This window comes from Rhynchophorus ferrugineus, unplaced genomic scaffold (assembly GCF_030347505.1).
Source record: "Rhynchophorus ferrugineus isolate W39M unplaced genomic scaffold, kcgeb_rfMv2 rfM2, whole genome shotgun sequence".
Classification (NCBI taxonomy): Eukaryota; Metazoa; Arthropoda; class Insecta; order Coleoptera; family Curculionidae; genus Rhynchophorus; species Rhynchophorus ferrugineus.
In genome coordinates, this window is record NW_027472581.1 from 94,180,514 (window position 1) to 94,194,336 (window position 13,823).

The following is a 13,823-nucleotide window of genomic DNA, read 5'->3' on the forward strand; positions in this document are numbered from 1 at the left end:
CAATTTATTATACCTCCATTCGATTCAGCGTAAAATTCTTTATAAACCTGGTAATTTATATTAACCTGAGATTACTTGATCAGAAATGGGAACAAAAATATTGAAAATGGCAAAAAATCGCAAAATTTCCGAACATTTGCTTGGAAAATTTGCGATATTTTTTAATATCTCGGATAAAGATAAAACTTTTAAAATATATGTATTTAGGTGTGAGAGAAACGAGAATCCATGTTAAATTGCTTTAGAACTGACCGTTTCAAAGATATGTAAGAAAAACCGAGATCCATCTGCTATTTTATCATATATCTTAGAAACTAAACGTTGTGCACAATTTATTATATCACCACTCGATTCAGTGTAAATTTCTTTATAAACCTGGTAATTTATATTAACCTGAGATTACTTGATCAGAAATGGGAACAAAAACATTGAAAATGGCAAAAAATCGCAAAATTTCCGACCATTTGCTTGGAAAATCAGCGATATTTTTTAATATCTCGGATAAAGATAAAACTTTCAAAATATATGTATTCTGGGGTGAGAGAAACGAAAATCCATGTTAAATTGCTTTAGAACTGGCCGTTTCAAAGATATGTAAGAAAAACCGAGATCCATCTGCTATTTTATCATATATCTTAGAAACTAAACATTGGGCACAATTTATTATACCTCCATTCGATTCAGCGTAAAATTCTTTATAAACCTGGTAATTTATATTAACCTGAGATTACTTGATCAGAAATGGGAACAAAAAAATTGAAAATGGCAAAAAATCGCAAAATTTCCGACCATTTGCTTGGAAAATCAGCGATATTTTTTAATATCTCGGATAAAGATAAAACTTTCAAAATATATGTATTCTGGGGTGAGAGAAACGAAAATCCATGTTAAATTGCTTTAGAACTGACCGTTTCAAAGATATGTAAGAAAAACCGAGATCCATCTGCTATTTTATCATATATCTTAGAAACTAAACATTGGGCACAATTTATTATACCTCCATTCGATTCAGCGTAAAATTCTTTATAAACTTGGTAATTTATATTAACCTGAGATTACTTGATCAGAAATGAGAACAAAAACATTGAAAATGGCAAAAAATCGCAAAATTTCCGACCATTTGCTTGGAAAGTTTGCGATATTTTTTAATATCTCGGATAAAGATAAAACTTTCAAATTATATGTATTTTGGGGTGAGAGAAACGAAAATCCATGTTAAATTGCTTTAGAACTGACCGTTTCAAAGATATGTAAGAAAAACCCAGATCCATCTGCTATTTTATCATATATCTTAGAAACTAAACATTGGGCACAATTTATTATACCTCCATTCGATTCAGCGTAAAATTCTTTATAAACCTGGTAATTTATATTAACCTGAGATTACTTGATCAGAAATGGGAACAAAAATATTGAAAATGGCAAAAAATCGCAAAATTTCCGACCATTTGCTTGGAAAATCAGCGATATTATTTAATATCTCGGATAAAGATAAAACTTTCAAAATATATGTATTCTGGGGTGAGAGAAACGAAAATCCATGTTAAATTGCTTTAGAACCGACCGTTTCAAAGATATGTAAGAAAAACCGAGATCCATCTGCTATTTTATCATATATCTTAGAAACTAAACATTGTGCACAATTTATTATACCACCATTCGATTCAGCGTAAAATTCTTTATAAACTTGGTAATTTATATTAACCTGAGATTACTTGATCAGAAATGGGAACAAAAACATTGAAAATGGCAAAAAATCGCAAAATTTCCGACCATTTGCTTGGAAAATTTGCGATATTTTTTAATATCTCGGATAAAGATAAAACTTTCAAAATATATGTATTTTGGGGTGAGAGAAACGAAAATCCATGTTAAATTGCTTTAGAACTGACCGTTTCAAAGATATGTAAGAAAAACCGAGATCCATTTGTTATTTTATCATATATCTTAGAAACTAAACATTGTGCACAATTTATTATACCACCATTCGATTCAGCGTAAAATTCTTTATAAACCTGGTAATTTATATTAACTTGAGATTACTTGATCAGAAATGGGAACAAAATCATTGAAAATGGTAAAAAATCGCAAAATTTCCGACCATTTGCTTGGAAAATCAGCGATATTTTTTAATATCTCGGATAAAGATAAAACTTTCAAAATATATGTATTCTGGGGTGAGAGAAACGAAAATCCATGTTAAATTGCTTTAGAACTGACCGTTTCAAAGATATGTAAGAAAAACCGAGATCCATCTGCTATTTTATCATATATCTTAGAAACTAAATATTGGGCACAATTTATTATACCTCCATTCGATTCAGCGTAAAATTCTTTATAAACCTGGTAATTTATATTAACCTGAGATTACTTGATCAGAAATGAGAACAAAAACATTGAAAATGGCAAAAAATCGCAAAATTTCCGACCATTTGCTTGGAAAATTTGCGATATTTTTTAATATCTCGGATAAAGATAAAACTTTCAAATTATATGTATTTTGGGGTGAGAGAAACGAAAATCCATGTTAAATTGCTTTAGAACTGACCGTTTCAAAGATATGTAAGAAAAACCCAGATCCATCTGCTATTTTATCATATATCTTAGAAACTAAACATTGGGCACAATTTATTATACCTCCATTCGATTCAGCGTAAAATTCTTTATAAACCTGGTAATTTATATTAACCTGAGATTACTTGATCAGAAATGGGAACAAAAATATTGAAAATGGCAAAAAATCCCAAAATTTCCGACCATTTGCTTGGAAAATCAGCGATATTATTTAATATCTCGGATAAAGATAAAACTTTCAAAATATATGTATTCTGGGGTGAGAGAAACGAAAATCCATGTTAAATTGCTTTAGAACCGACCGTTTCAAAGATATGTAAGAAAAACCGAGATCCATCTGCTATTTTATCATATATCTTAGAAACTAAACATTGTGCACAATTTATTATACCACCATTCGATTCAGCGTAAAATTCTTTATAAACTTGGTAATTTATATTAACCTGAGATTACTTGATCAGAAATGGGAACAAAAACATTGAAAATGGCAAAAAATCGCAAAATTTCCGACCATTTGCTTGGAAAATTTGCGATATTTTTTAATATCTCGGATAAAGATAAAACTTTCAAAATATATGTATTTTGAGGTGAGAGAAACGAAAATCCATGTTAAATTGCTTTAGAACTGACCGTTTCAAAGATATGTAAGAAAAACCGAGATCCATTTGTTATTTTATCATATATCTTAGAAACTAAACATTGTGCACAATCTATTATACCACCATTCGATTCAGCGTAAAATTCTTTATAAACCTGGTAATTCATATTAACTTGAGATTACTTGATCAGAAATGGGAACAAAAACATTGAAAATGGTAAAAAATCGCAAAATTTCCGACCATTTGCTTGGAAAATCAGCGATATTTTTTAATATCTTGGATAAAGATAAAACTTTCAAAATATATGTATTCTGGGGTGAGAGAAACGAAAATCCCTGTTAAATTGCTTTAGAACTGACCGTTTCAAAGATATGTAAGAAAAACCGAGATCCATCTGATATTTTATTATATATCTTAGAAACTAAACATTGGGCACAATTTATTATACCTCCATTCGATTCAGCGTAAAATTCTTTATAAACCTGGTAATTTATATTAACCTGAGATTACTTGATCAGAAATGAGAACAAAAACATTGAAAATGGCAAAAAATCGCAAAATTTCCGACCATTTGCTTGGAAAATTTGCGATATTTTTTAATATCTCGGATAAAGATAAAACTTTCAAAATATATGTATTTTGGCGTGAGAGAAACGAAAATCCATGTTAAATTGCTTTAGAACTGACCGTTTCAAAGATATGTAAGAAAAACCGAGATCCATCTGCTATTTTATCATATATCTTAGAAACTAAACATTGGGCACAATTTATTATACCTCCATTCGATTCAGCGTAAAATTCTTTATAAACCTGGTAATTTATATTAACCTGAGATTACTTGATCAGAAATGGGAACAAAAACATTGAAAATGGCAAAAAATCGCAAAATTTCCGACCATTTGCTTGGAAAATTAGCGATATTTTTTAATATCTCGGATAAAGATAAAACTTTCAAAATATATGTATTCTGGGGTGAGAGAAACGAAAATCCATGTTAAATTGCTTTAGAACTGACCGTTTCAAAGATATGTAAGAAAAACCGAGATCCATCTGCTATTTTATCATATATCTTAGAAACTAAACATTGTGCACAATCTATTATACCACCATTCGATTCAGCGTAAATTTCTTTATAAACCTGGTAATTTATATTAACCTGAGATTACTTGATCAGAAATGGGAACAAAAACATTGAAAATGGCAAAAAATCGCAAAATTTCCGAACATTTGCTTGGAAAATTTGCGATATTTTTTAATATCTCGGATAAAGATAAAACTTTCAAAATATATGTATTTAGGTGTGAGAGAAACGAGAATCCATGTTAAATTGCTTTAGAACTGACCGTTTCAAAGATATGTAAGAAAAACCGAGATCCATCTGCTATTTTATCATATATCTTAGAAACTAAACGTTGTGCACAATTTATTATATCACCACTCGATTCAGTGTAAATTTCTTTATAAACCTGGTAATTTATATTAACCTGAGATTACTTGATCAGAAATGGGAACAAAAACATTGAAAATGGCAAAAAATCGCAAAATTTCCGACCATTTGCTTGGAAAATCAGCGATATTTTTTAATATCTCGGATAAAGATAAAACTTTCAAAATATATGTATTCTGGGGTGAGAGAAACGAAAATCCATGTTAAATTGCTTTAGAACTGACCGTTTCAAAGATATGTAAGAAAAACCGAGATCCATCTGCTATTTTATCATATATCTTAGAAACTAAACATTGTGCACAATTTATTATACCACCTTTCGATTCAGCGTAAAATTCTTTATAAACCTGGTAATTTATATTAACCTGAGATTACTTGATCAGAAATGGGGACAAAAAAATTGAAAATGGCAAAAAATCGCAAAATTTCCGACCATTTGCTTGGAAAATCAGCGATATTTTTTAATATCTCGGATAAAGATAAAACTTTCAAAATATATGTATTCTGGGGTGAGAGAAACGAAAATCCATGTTAAATTGCTTTAGAACTGACCGTTTCAAAGATATGTAAGAAAAACCGAGACCCATCTGCTATTTTATCATATATCTTAGAAACTAAACGTTGTGCACAATTTATTATATCACCACTCGATTCAGTGTAAATTTCTTTATAAACCTGGTAATTTATATTAACCTGAGATTACTTGATCAGAAATGGAAACAAAAACATTGAAAATGGCAAAAAATCGCAAAATTTCCGACCATTTGCTTGGAAAATCAGCGATATTTTTTAATATCTCGGATAAAGATAAAACTTTCAAAATATATGTATTCTGGGGTGAGAGAAACGAAAATCCATGTTAAATTGCTTTAGAACTGGCCGTTTCAAAGATATGTAAGAAAAACCGAGATCCATCTGCTATTTTATCATATATCTTAGAAACTAAACATTGGGCACAATTTATTATACCTCCATTCGATTCAGCGTAAAATTCTTTATAAACCTGGTAATTTATATTAACCTGAGATTACTTGATCAGAAATGGGAACAAAAACATTGAAAATGGCAAAAAATCGCAAAATTTCCGACCATTTGCTTGGAAAATCAGCGATATTTTTTAATATCTCGGATAAAGATAAAACTTTCAAAATATATGTATTCTGGGGTGAGAGAAACGAAAATCCATGTTAAATTGCTTTAGAACTGACCGTTTCAAAGATATGTAAGAAAAACCGAGATCCATCTGCTATTTTATCATATATCTTAGAAACTAAACATTGGGCACAATTTATTATACCTCCATTCGATTCAGCGTAAAATTCTTTATAAACTTGGTAATTTATATTAACCTGAGATTACTTGATCAGAAATGAGAACAAAAATATTGAAAATGGCAAAAAATCGCAAAATTTCCGACCATTTGCTTGGAAAATTTGCGATATTTTTTAATATCTCGGATAAAGATAAAACTTTCAAATTATATTATGTATTTTGGGGTGAGAGAAACGAAAATCCATGTTAAATTGCTTTAGAACTGACCGTTTCAAAGATATGTAAGAAAAACCCAGATCCATCTGCTATTTTATCATATACCTTAGAAACTAAACATTGGGCACAATTTATTATACCTCCATTCGATTCAGCGTAAAATTCTTTATAAACCTGGTAATTTATATTAACCTGAGATTACTTGATCAGAAATGGGAACAAAAACATTGAAAATGGCAAAAAATCGCAAAATTTCCGACCATTTGCTTGGAAAATTTGCGATATTTTTTAATATCTCGGATAAAGATAAAACTTTCAAAATATATGTATTTTGAGGTGAGAGAAACGAAAATCCATGTTAAATTGCTTTAGAACTGACCGTTTCAAAGATATGTAAGAAAAACCGAGATCCATCTGATATTTTATTATATATCTTAGAAACTAAACATTGGGCACAATTTATTATACCTCCATTCGATTCAGCGTAAAATTCTTTATAAACCTGGTAATTTATATTAACCTGAGATTACTTGATCAGAAATGAGAACAAAAACATTGAAAATGGCAAAAAATCGCAAAATTTCCGACCATTTGCTTGGAAAATTTGTGATATTTTTTAATATCTCGGATAAAGATAAAATTTTCAAAATATATGTATTTTGGCGTGAGAGAAACGAAAATCCATGTTAAATTGCTTTAGAACTGACCGTTTCAAAGATATGTAAGAAAAACCGAGATCCATCTGCTATTTTATCATATATCTTAGAAACTAAACATTGGGCACAATTTATTATACCTCCATTCGATTCAGCGTAAAATTCTTTATAAACCTGGTAATTTATATTAACCTGAGATTACTTGATCAGAAATGGGAACAAAAACATTGAAAATGGCAAAAAATCGCAAAATTTCCGACCATTTGCTTGGAAAATTAGCGATATTTTTTAATATCTCGGATAAAGATAAAACTTTCAAAATATATGTATTCTGGGGTGAGAGAAACGAAAATCCATGTTAAATTGCTTTAGAACTGACCGTTTCTAAGATATGTAAGAAAAACCGAGATCCATCTGCTATTTTATCATATATCTTAGAAACTAAACGTTGTGCACAATTTATTATATCACCACTCGATTCAGTGTAAATTTCTTTATAAACCTGGTAATTTATATTAACCTGAGATTACTTGATCAGAAATGGGAACAAAAACATTGAAAATGGCAAAAAATCGCAAAATTTCCGACCATTTGCTTGGAAAATCAGCGATATTTTTTAATATCTCGGATAAAGATAAAACTTTCAAAATATATGTATTTAGGTGTGAGAGAAACGAGAATCCATGTTAAATTGCTTTAGAACTGACCGTTTCAAAGATATGTAAGAAAAACCGAGATCCATCTGCTATTTTATCATATATCTTAGAAACTAAACGTTGTGCACAATTTATTATATCACCACTCGATTCAGTGTAAATTTCTTTATAAACCTGGTAATTTATATTAACCTGAGATTACTTGATCAGAAATGGGAACAAAAACATTGAAAATGGCAAAAAATCGCAAAATTTCCGACCATTTGCTTGGAAAATTTGCGATATTTTTTAATATCTCGGATAAAGATAAAACTTTCAAAATATATGTATTTAGGTGTGAGAGAAACGAGAATCCATGTTAAATTGCTTTAGAACTGACCGTTTCAAAGATATGTAAGAAAAACCGAGATCCATCTGCTATTTTATCATATATCTTAGAAACTAAACGTTGTGCACAATTTATTATATCACCACTCGATTCAGTGTAAATTTCTTTATAAACCTGGTAATTTATATTAACCTGAGATTACTTGATCAGAAATGGGAACAAAAACATTGAAAATGGCAAAAAATCGCAAAATTTCCGACCATTTGCTTGGAAAATCAGCGATATTTTTTAATATCTCGGATAAAGATAAAACTTTCAAAATATATGTATTCTGGGGTGAGAGAAACGAAAATCCATGTTAAATTGCTTTAGAACTGACCGTTTCAAAGATATGTAAGAAAAACCGAGATCCATCTGCTATTTTATCATATATCTTAGAAACTAAACATTGTGCACAATTTATTATACCACCTTTCGATTCAGCGTAAAATTCTTTATAAACCTGGTAATTTATATTAACCTGAGATTACTTGATCAGAAATGGGGACAAAAAAATTGAAAATGGCAAAAAATCGCAAAATTTCCGACCATTTGCTTGGAAAATCAGCGATATTTTTTAATATCTCGGATAAAGATAAAACTTTCAAAATATATGTATTCTGGGGTGAGAGAAACGAAAATCCATGTTAAATTGCTTTAGAACTGACCGTTTCAAAGATATGTAAGAAAAACCGAGACCCATCTGCTATTTTATCATATATCTTAGAAACTAAACGTTGTGCACAATTTATTATATCACCATTCGATTCAGCGTAAATTTCTTTATAAACCTTGTAATTTATATTAACCTGAGATTACTTGATTAGAAATGGGAACAAAAATATTGGAAATGGCAAAAAATCGCAAAATTTCCGACCATTTGCATGGAAAACAGGGATATTTTTTAATATCTCGGACAAAGATAAAACTTTCAAAATATATGAATTTTGGGGTGAGAGAAACGAAAATCCATGTTAAATTGCTTTAGAACTGACCGTTTCAAAGATATGTAAGGAAAACCGAGACCCATCTGTTATTTTATCATATATCTTAGAAACTAAACGTTGTGCACAATTTATTATATCACCATTCGATTCAGCGTAAATTTCTTTATAAACCTTGTAATTTATATTAACCTGAGATTACTTGATTAGAAAAGGGAACAAAAATATTGGAAATGGCAAAAAATCGCAAAATTTCCGACCATTTGCATGGAAAACAGGGATATTTTTTAATATCTCGGATAAAGATAAAACTTTCAAAATATATGTATTTTGGGGTGAGAGAAACGAAAATCCATGTTAAATTGCTTTAGAACTGACCGTTTCAAGGATATGTAAGAAAAACCGAGACCCATCTGCTATTTTATCATATATCTTAGAAACTAAACATTGTGCACAATTTATTATATCACCATACGATTCAGCGTAAAATTCTTTATAAACCTGATAATTTATATTAACCTGAGATTACTTGATCAGAAATGGGAACAAAAACATTGAAAATGGCAAAAAATCGCAAAATTTCCGACCATATGTTTGGAAAATTTGCGATATTTTTTTATATCTCGGAAAAAGATAAAACTTTCAAAATATATGTATTTTGGGGTGAGAGAAACGAAAATCCATGTTAAATTGCTTTAGAACTGACCGTTTCAAAGATATGTAAGAAAAACCGAGACCCATCTGCTATTTTATCATATATCTTAGAAACTAAACATTGGGCACAATTTATTATACCTCCATTCGATTCAGCGTAAAATTCTTTATAAACTTGGTAATTTATATTAACCTGAGATTACTTGATCAGAAATGGGAACAAAAATATTGAAAATGGCAAAAAATCGCAAAATTTCCGACCATTTGCTTGGAAAATCAGCGATATTTTTTAATATCTCGGATAAAGATAAAACTTTCAAAATATATGTATTCTGGGGTGAGAGAAACGAAAATCCATGTTAAATTGCTTTAGAACTGACCGTTTCAAAGATATGTAAGAAAAACCGAGATCCATCTGCTATTTTATCATATATCTTAGAAACTAAACATTGTGCACAATTTTTTATACCACCATTCGATTTAGCGTAAAATTCTTTATAAACCTGGTAATTTATATTAACCTGAGATTACTTGATCAGAAATGGGAACAAAAATATTGAAAATGGCAAAAAATCGCAAAATTTCCGACCATTTGCTTGGAAAATTTGCGATATTTTTTAATATCTCGGATAAAGATAAAACTTTCAAAATATATGTATTTTGGGGCGAGAGAAACGAAAATACATGTTAAATTGCTTTAGAACTGACCGTTTCAAAGATATGTAAGAAAAACCGAGATCCATCTGCTATTTTATCATATATCTTAGAAACTAAACATTGAGCACAATTTATTATATCACCATTCGATTCGGCGTAAAATTCTTTATAAACCTGGTAATTTATATTAACCTGAGATTACTTGATCAGAAATGGGAACAAAAACATTGAAAATGGCAAAAAATCGCAAAATTTCCGACCATTTGCTTGGAAAATCAGCGATATTTTTTAATATCTCGGATAAAGATAAAACTTTCAAAATATATGTATTCTGGGGTGAGAGAAACGAAAATCCATGTTAAATTGCTTTAGAACTGACCGTTTCTAAGATATGTAAATAAAACCGAGATCCATCTGCTATTTTATCATATATCTTAGAAACTAAACATTGTGCACAATTTATTATATCACCATTCGATTCAGCGTAAAATTCTTTATAAACCTGGTGATTTATATTAACCTGAGATTACTTGATCAGAAATGGGAACAAAAACATTGAAAATGGCAAAAAATCGCAAAATTTCCGACCATTTGCTTGGAAAATTTGCGATATTTTTTAATACCTCGGATAAAGATAAAACTTTCAAAATATATGTATTTTGGGGTGAGAGAAACGAAAATCCATGTTAAATTGCTTTAGAACTGAACGTTTCAAAAGTATGTAAGAAAAACCGAGATCCATCTGCTATTTTATCATATATCTTAGAAACTAAACATTGTGCACAATTTATTATACCACCATTCGATTCAGCGTAAATTTCTTTATAAACTTGGTAATTTATATTAACCTGAGATTACTTGATCAGAAATGGGAACAAAAATATTGAAAATGGCAAAAAATCGCAAAATTTCCGACCATTTGCTTGGAAAATTTGCGATATTTTTTAATATCTCGGATAAAGATAAAACTTTCAAAATATATGTATTCTGGGGTGAGAGATACGAAAATCCATGTTAAATTGCTTTAGAACCGACCGTTTCAAAGATATGTAAGAAAAACCGAGATCCATCTGCTATTTTATCATATATCTTAGAAACTAAACATTGGGCACAATTTATTATACCTCCATTCGATTCCGTGTAAAATTCTTTATAAACCTGGTAATTTATATTAACCTGAGATTATTTGATCAGAAATGGGAACAAAAACATTGAAAATGGCAAAAAATCGCAAAATTTCCGACCATTTGCTTGGAAAATCAGCGATATTTTTTAATATCTCGGATAAAGATAAAACTTTCAAAATATATGTACTCTGGGGTGAGAGAAACGAAAATCCATGTTAAATTGCTTTAGAACTGACCGTTTCAAGGATATGTAAGAAAAACCGAGATCCATCTGCTATTTTATCATATATCTTAGAAACTAAACATTGTGCACAATTTATTATACCACCATTCGATTCAGCGTAAAATTCTTTATAAACCTGGTAATTTATATTAACCTGAGATTACTTGATCAGAAATGGGAACAAAAACATTGAAAATGGCAAAAAATCGCAAAATTTCCGACCATTTGCTTGGAAAATTTGCGATATTTTTTAATATCTCGGATAAAGATAAAACTTTCAAAATATATGTATTCTGGGGTGAGAGAAACGAAAATCCATGTTAAATTGCTTTAGAACTGACCGTTTCTAAGATATGTAAGAAAAACCGAGATCCATCTGCTATTTTATCATATATCTTAGAAACTAAACGTTGTGCACAATTTATTATATCACCATTCGATTCAGCGTAAATTTCTTTATAAACCTGGTAATTTATATTAACCTGAGATTACTTGATCAGAAATGGGAACAAAAACATTGAAAATGGCAAAAAATCGCAAAATTTCCGACCATTTGCTTGGAAAATCAGCGATATTTTTTAATATCTCGGATAAAGATAAAACTTTCAAAATATATGTATTTAGGTGTGAGAGAAACGAGAATCCATGTTAAATTGCTTTAGAACTGACCGTTTCAAAGATATGTAAGAAAAACCGAGATCCATCTGCTATTTTATCATATATCTTAGAAACTAAACGTTGTGCACAATTTATTATATCACCACTCGATTCAGTGTAAATTTCTTTATAAACCTGGTAATTTATATTAACCTGAGATTACTTGATCAGAAATGGGAACAAAAACATTGAAAATGGCAAAAAATCGCAAAATTTCCGACCATTTGCTTGGAAAATTTGCGATATTTTTTAATATCTCGGATAAAGATAAAACTTTCAAAATATATGTATTTAGGTGTGAGAGAAACGAGAATCCATGTTAAATTGCTTTAGAACTGACCGTTTCAAAGATATGTAAGAAAAACCGAGATCCATCTGCTATTTTATCATATATCTTAGAAACTAAACGTTGTGCACAATTTATTATATCACCACTCGATTCAGTGTAAATTTCTTTATAAACCTGGTAATTTATATTAACCTGAGATTACTTGATCAGAAATGGGAACAAAAACATTGAAAATGGCAAAAAATCGCAAAATTTCCGACCATTTGCTTGGAAAATCAGCGATATTTTTTAATATCTCGGATAAAGATAAAACTTTCAAAATATATGTATTCTGGGGTGAGAGAAACGAAAATCCATGTTAAATTGCTTTAGAACTGACCGTTTCAAAGATATGTAAGAAAAACCGAGATCCATCTGCTATTTTATCATATATCTTAGAAACTAAACATTGTGCACAATTTATTATACCACCTTTCGATTCAGCGTAAAATTCTTTATAAACCTGGTAATTTATATTAACCTGAGATTACTTGATCAGAAATGGGGACAAAAAAATTGAAAATGGCAAAAAATCGCAAAATTTCCGACCATTTGCTTGGAAAATCAGCGATATTTTTTAATATCTCGGATAAAGATAAAACTTTCAAAATATATGTATTCTGGGGTGAGAGAAACGAAAATCCATGTTAAATTGCTTTAGAACTGACCGTTTCAAAGATATGTAAGAAAAACCGAGACCCATCTGCTATTTTATCATATATCTTAGAAACTAAACGTTGTGCACAATTTATTATATCACCATTCGATTCAGCGTAAAATTCTTTATAAACCTTGTAATTTATATTAACCTGAGATTACTTGATTAGAAATGGGAACAAAAATATTGGAAATGGCAAAAAATCGCAAAATTTCCGACCATTTGCATGGAAAAACAGGGATATTTTTTAATATCTCGGACAAAGATAAAACTTTCAAAATATATGAATTTTGGGGTGAGAGAAACGAAAATCCATGTTAAATTGCTTTAGAACTGACCGTTTCAAAGATATGTAAGGAAAACCGAGACCCATCTGTTATTTTATCATATATCTTAGAAACTAAACGTTGTGCACAATTTATTATATCACCATTCGATTCAGCGTAAATTTCTTTATAAACCTTGTAATTTATATTAACCTGAGATTACTTGATTAGAAATGGGAACAAAAATATTGGAAATGGCAAAAAATCGCAAAATTTCCGACCATTTGCATGGAAAACAGGGATATTTTTTAATATCTCGGATAAAGATAAAACTTTCAAAATATATGTATTTTGGGGTGAGAGAAACGAAAATCCATGTTAAATTGCTTTAGAACTGACCGTTTCAAGGATATGTAAGAAAAACCGAGACCCATCTGCTATTTTATCATATATCTTAGAAACTAAACATTGTGCACAATTTATTATATCACCATACGATTCAGCGTAAAATTCTTTATAAAC